A 6,324-nucleotide genomic window follows, 5' to 3' on the forward strand; every position below is an offset into this window, starting at 1 on the left:
TTGTTGTTGTTGTTGTTACTGCTGTTGTTGTTTTTCTTCCAGAGGAGAAACTGAGAGTGTGGGCACACAAGGGGCAAGTTAGTTTTGCGGATCCAAGAACAGTAAATGAAGTTGACACAGATTTTTTTTTTTTTTTAGGGACAAAGAGAGGGGTGTTGTGTAACATTCTGGTCAGTGTTGACTGTGGAATTGACGGGATCAAGGCTGGAAACAAGGACTCTGTATTCTTACTGTGCCAACCACTGAGCCAAGAGACAAAGCAGAAAGTCCCTCTGGAGGAGACCACCACAGAACTTTGGGAAAATGGGAAGCTGGTTCCTTTTTGTAAATGCTGAAGCAAAGAGTAAGAGGTCACAGTCTCTCCCACACACCTTGCTGTTGGACATCTGAAAAGAAGTGAAGCACAGAGCATTTTTCACCACAAAGGAAAATAAAACCCCCTTTTATTCTGCACAAAACTCCCCATCTGGTCAGTGACTGAAAAAGCCAAGAACAAGAGGTGGTTATAAGTTGTGGAAAACTTCTGTGCATTGAGATTAAAAAGGAACAAAGGAAAATTCATTTGGGAAATGGTTGCAGGACACAGGGCCAGGGAGAGGAGAGTTTTGTAGGGGTGTGGGGCTGTGCTAGAGTTCACAGCTGAGGGTCTAGAGAGCGGGGTCAGATGAGGAAAGAAGAAACTTTAATGCCCTCAGGGCCAGAGTCACGAGGCCTGGAGGGTTACGCTCAAATGTTTTGTCTCATAGTAACACCCAAAAGCGGTGCTGGAATTGCAGGACCTTGGGAACACTTGGCACTAAAAGTGACTTTGAGGTCACTGTCAGTGTGATCGTGTGTGAAATCCTGGCCTTACTGACACCACTGTGAGTATTGCCATTGATTTCAGCAGGGTTAAAAATGCACCAGCTCTCTGGGGTTCAGCCTTCCCCCTCCCCAACGTTTATTATTGTCAATTGATCCCAATCCACTGGATGTATTTCTGGCTCCAACCTGAGGTGACTGTTCCACAAGGATGAATCATAAGAGATATAAAATATATTCCCTAGCCCTTGTTGTACATGCTGTTCTAGGAAAGCAGAGTAGCAGTGCTCGTCATCACATCCTTGATGGAAGCACTGAGGGACATACTTAACTCCCAGCATGAGAGCAGCAGTGGAAATACTCACATAAAGTCAGATAATTTCTTAAATACCTGACTGAAATAGTGTCTGATTGAGAAGACCTTTAAGCCTGCACGTATCTGCAGAGGGCCAGACGTTGCGTCTTTGTAGGATGTCACCTGACAGTAGGTGAGCGACCTCGGATCATCTGATTCCTGAGGGAATGTCCTCGTGACTTGTGTTTTGGTAGGTAAAACGGGATCTTCGCTGCCCGTGGCTGTGGTCTGTCCCCGTGCAGAGGGTTGTGGAAGGCAGCCATGGCAGCCAAAGTCACCGTGCTGTCATCTGTGCGGGGCTGCCGCACGGTCAGGTGACAGCCGGGACCGCATTCCAGATATAAATAGACTACATTTTGCTCATTGTGTGGAAGCGCTTTCATCAGTTAGATCCCGGTTCCTCTGGGTCTCAGGACATGGGTTTGCTCCTTGCTGAATATTCCAGCTCCTTTTTTTCTGCCTCCAGCACCAGATGTACTCACTTCTCCTCCGACGTGCCGTTAAAAGGTCTCCTCTTCGGTGTCGCTGCTGGAAGATGGATTGAACTGTAGTTTCGAGAGGGACTGAAAGCCAACTGTTCCTTCAGCCAGGCCAGTGGGGCAGGCAGGAGATCTCCCTCCTATTTATAGTGGAAGTTCTATTTTAGCCGGTAGTAAAGAGCCTGGCAAGGAAAGTCAGGAGAGGGGCCTTGGAGAGAGAGAGAGAGCTCTTTCCAGTTAAATTATTTAGCTTTCACATTTTCCAGCATCTTATGGGCTGAAACAAGACCATCTGCGTTCATATGGTACAGGAGGATCAAAAAGGAAAAAAAAAAAAAAGAACAAGCATCTGATGTGGAAAATCGCCCTGTGGTAGAAAAATCTGACTCTGGTAGGAAATCTGGCTGTGGTGGAAAACTTCCAAGGACTCGGATTATTAAAAAGGCCACTTGAAGAAATCTCCTCTCTGTCTCTTTGCAGAGGTAGACAACCATCTAACCATGAAATAAACCTTTTGTTTCTCATCAATTTGCATTCACTTGCATCAATGTACAGGCCCAAAAAATTTCCATTTATATAATGCATGGTGACATATAAATATTTCCATCCCCTCCTGCCTGGGTGCCGTTGTTGGGGGCAACGTGGCTGCTCAGGGGACTGGATCCCTCCTGCTTCTGTCCTGTGGATCCGTCCCTGGGCTGCCATAAATGCAGTAACCAAAACCTTTCAGAGTATTTTCAGAAGGTTGAATCATACCCCTTTCCAGAGCATTCCAGAGGCTCCCAGGGAAAGGCTGAGTGGATGTTTAAGCCCCAGGTCACGGTAGCCCTCTCACCCCAGGTGAACTATGTGAGTTAGAAGCTTACAGTCTACACGTACAGCAGGCTGGAATGGGTGGATCTGCGTTGTCTTTAATGACCCTTTCCCTGCTCCCCAAACAGGCTCTTGCACTGGAAAACAGGCACCTGCCCTCCCAGATTGGCTCAGAACAGACGTGGCGTTTCGGGTGGGTGGGGGAGAGGCAAAACTTTTGGTGTCACTCTCACTGCATCTGATTTCACGCCCTGATCTGAGGGTTTGTTTGTGCTGGGGGGACTTTAACACCTGGTTATTGCACAGGATTTGTGCTTCACGAGGGAGGTTCTGGTAACAGTCTCACACATCCAGAGCTGGTGTCAGCGCTGCCATCGGCTCGCTGAGCAGCACAGTAATGACAGGTTTAACGACTGAACATCTGCATTCAGGCAGTGATGTCCCATGCCCTGTCTTCTTTTCACAGTCATTTTAAGTCAGCAGTTCCTGATGGGAGATGGGGGTGGAGGGGGGGAGAGAAAAATCAGAACCATGTGCTGTATTCTCACCCCTCCTGGCCTGAGTGGGTGGCCAGGATTGCAGGTTGTGTGTGGGGAAGGTAAAGCACAGTCAGACAAAGAGGATATGCTGCACTTAGACCTCTCTGGGCAGAGAAAACTCCAAACAGAGGTTCTATTTGTCCATAATTTCCTGTTCAGGTTTAGGAGCATTTACTGGGGTTGGTTGGGGGGGAGAACAACTTGCCAGTTGAGGGCTCTGCAGGCTGGGAGATGCTGATGCCATGGGATAAAAAAAGGGGGAAGCAGCAGTGTAATATATTTATGGTGAGACTCTGGCACAGGATGCCCAGAGAAGCTGTGGCTGCCCCATCCCTGGAAGTGTCCAAGGCCAGGTTGGACAGGGCTTGGAGCAACCTGAGTAATGGGAGGTGTCCCTGCCCATGGCATAGGGGTAGAATGAAATGGTCCTTAAGGTCCCTTCCAACCCAAACCACTCTGGAATTCTGTGATTGCTACTAGTCTTGTAAGGCTTTTTTTTATTTTATTTTTTTTTTTATTCTCCATCAATTCCATATGCTTCCCTTCTCTCCTTTCTCAAGGCTTAGCAAAGCCAGCCAAGAATCCACATTTTTCCAACTGTTGTAACTTTTGTAACTGTTTTGGATGCTGGAAAAGCAATACCCAAGGAAAGAGGCCAAAGCCAGCAAAAATGTGTCAGGTTTCAGGGCTGCTGATAAGATGGGTAGAGTATCTGTTTTTCTCAGCAGCCAAATCGCAAATGACAGTTGAAATCAAGAAGTGATTTCTATTTTTATTCATATTTTCCCATCTACTTTACCTTGCTTTCACCACATCTTTTTTGTAAAAATAAAGGAAGAGCCTATTGCATGTGCTGCCTATGGAAAGCCAGGGATCTGGACTTTTGTTGTTGTTGTTGTTGTGGAGCCTCTGTCAGTTAAACAAGCAAATACAGATATTGCAAACACATTATCCCTCCCCCTTTATTGGCCACTTCATGGCAAACGCTGGTGCACAAGACCTTTGCCAAGTCGCTTTTCCTCATTTTTGTGGTCTGCTCGAGCTCGTTTATCCCATCCAAACTAAACACTATGCTTAGGAAAAACATCCCTCCGCCTTGTGAGTTCCTCTGAGGGCCGTGCTGCTTCCCTTTTTCTCACATCCAGCTTTTTCTCTTTCATGTGGCCCGTGGATGTTTGGGCTCATGGGGTGCTGGTGAACAATACCCATCTCTGTGTCTGTGCTCAGCAGGAACGAAACACTCTGCTCCCACTGCCTTAGGCCACTGCTCCTGCTTTTTGGGGGTGGCCTCATCCTCTGACAAGCAGCTTGACCCCTTCATGGGTTCACTCCAGCAGCTCAGCTTGAGAACTCTTTGCTCACAGCAGACAGGAGAAGCTCCTTGTTTTCACCTGCTGCCTGTTGCAAACCAGTCGATAGCGCTCGAGTGGAAGGATTCTTTGACTTGATGTGAACTCGTTGGTTGAGCTTCTCTAAGGATTTGATTCGGCCAAGGAAGCAGGAGCCTTTCCAGCAGCTTCAACGTGCTCTTGCTTTATTTATTTCGCTCAGCTGTTGATACCTGCTGGCACCATGAGCAGCTGCCCCCTTCGCCCTGAGGATCATACAATCACAGAATCACAGAGTGGGTTGGGATGGAAGGGACCTTAAAGATCACCCCATTCCCAGCCCCTGCCATGGGCAGGGACACCTTCCACTAGCCCAGGTTGCTCCAAGCCCCTTCCAGCCTCCAGGGATGGGAAGACGACATGGGGTCTTTTCTCTCTCCTTCACCCAACCGTGCTGTGGGTTTTCTTCCACTCACACTGCGAAAGACAGAGCAGGCCCTTTGCAGGCACCCCCCCCCCCCTTCCAGTGCCCTGGAGGCACGAAACTGGTGGAGGAAGGATTTCCCCACACAACACCCAGCCCTCCCACCGCCCCCATTCCTGGGAGATGAGGTAAGGGAGCCCAGGAGGAAGGAGGTCTCCCCTGGGAGCTGGCAGGCACCACGCTGGCCCTTGGATCCAGGGAACAGCAGGATGGGGAAGTGCAAAGAGCAAGCACAGCCACCCTGAAAACAAACCTCTTTATGCTGCAGAGCAGCACAGATCACAAAAAACATCTCCAGACAGCCTGGTCCTTCCTAACCCCACAGCAACCCATTAGAGCTACATGAGGTATGTGCAGAAAGACGGCTCAAGGCAGCAAATTTTGGAAATTCAAGCTTCCCTGTGGGTTGGTTTCAGCCTGGGTTTATTGTTCTTTGAGATCTGGAATGCTTTTTTGTGTCACAATTTGATTTGCACGTAATGATGCTCATTTATTTCAGGTCATTCTTTCCCCCCCTTTCAGCAACAACATACCTGGTGATCCAGAAACACCTGACCAAATTAAAACATATCTAGAATGTTCATGATGCTTTAATTGCTCTTAATAAATATGATTAGGTATAATTTAAAGGCACTAAACAGGAGAGAGGATCACTGTGCTGGGTGTGGTGCCAAAGGGAGAACTGCAACAATGTTTGCTCCCCAAAACGTGCCAGCTCTAAGGAGAAACTGAAAAATCAGGGAAAATGAAGTGTTTTAACATGTTGGCAGAGAGCAAAGGGAAGCACTGAATGATCTAATGGTTTGTGGGAGGGCACACGGGGCTCTGGCAGAGCCTGGATGTGAATCTGGATCAGAAGGTGTCCCCAAGCCAGAGAACTGCTGTTCCCTCTCTCACATCTGTCTCCAGGGCCCCTCTTAAGGAAGGAGCAGGGGAAAATCACCGTGATGAAAACAGAACTGCAAGAAAGGGCTGAGGGAAAGGTCTCATGTCTCCTGCAGCCTCGCTCCTGGCCCTCTTGGCAGGAGGAGAACATTAATGCTGGGGAGAGAGATTAATGCACAGACCTTCCAGCCAGCTCGAGGGAGGCACAACTGTGTCCATGCTCCCCAGAAAGCAAGTTCAGACGTGTCAGTACAGCTGAGCTGGCTGCATTTCTGTGTTGGATAAATACTGATTGATAAAAAGCTGCCAAGTGTTCAAATAACTGCCTTAGGAGCCTATTTTATTTTATTTTTCTGTTGGAGTTTGCTAGTTTTTCTGCAGCAAGACCATCCCAAGCATTTGGAGCCCATCTGTGGTGACTGTGCATCCAACACTGTCCAAAAGGATGTGATGGAGGGATCAGAGATATAAAATTCCTGTCCCCTGTGGCTCCTTACAGGCATTATTAAAAGCAGGTTTTTCAAACTGATCCTGTGATGCTGAGACGCTGCTTTTTTTTCCCCATCCCGTCTCCACATTTTTCACTTCCAGATTTTCCCTTTGGCGGAAAGAAATGCCCGTGGAAAGACAGCCCTGCATC

Source organism: Empidonax traillii, unplaced genomic scaffold (assembly GCF_003031625.1).
Source record: "Empidonax traillii isolate 1590-97213 ecotype Southwest subspecies unplaced genomic scaffold, ASM303162v1 scaffold1128:size488575, whole genome shotgun sequence".
Taxonomy (NCBI): Eukaryota; Metazoa; Chordata; class Aves; order Passeriformes; family Tyrannidae; genus Empidonax; species Empidonax traillii.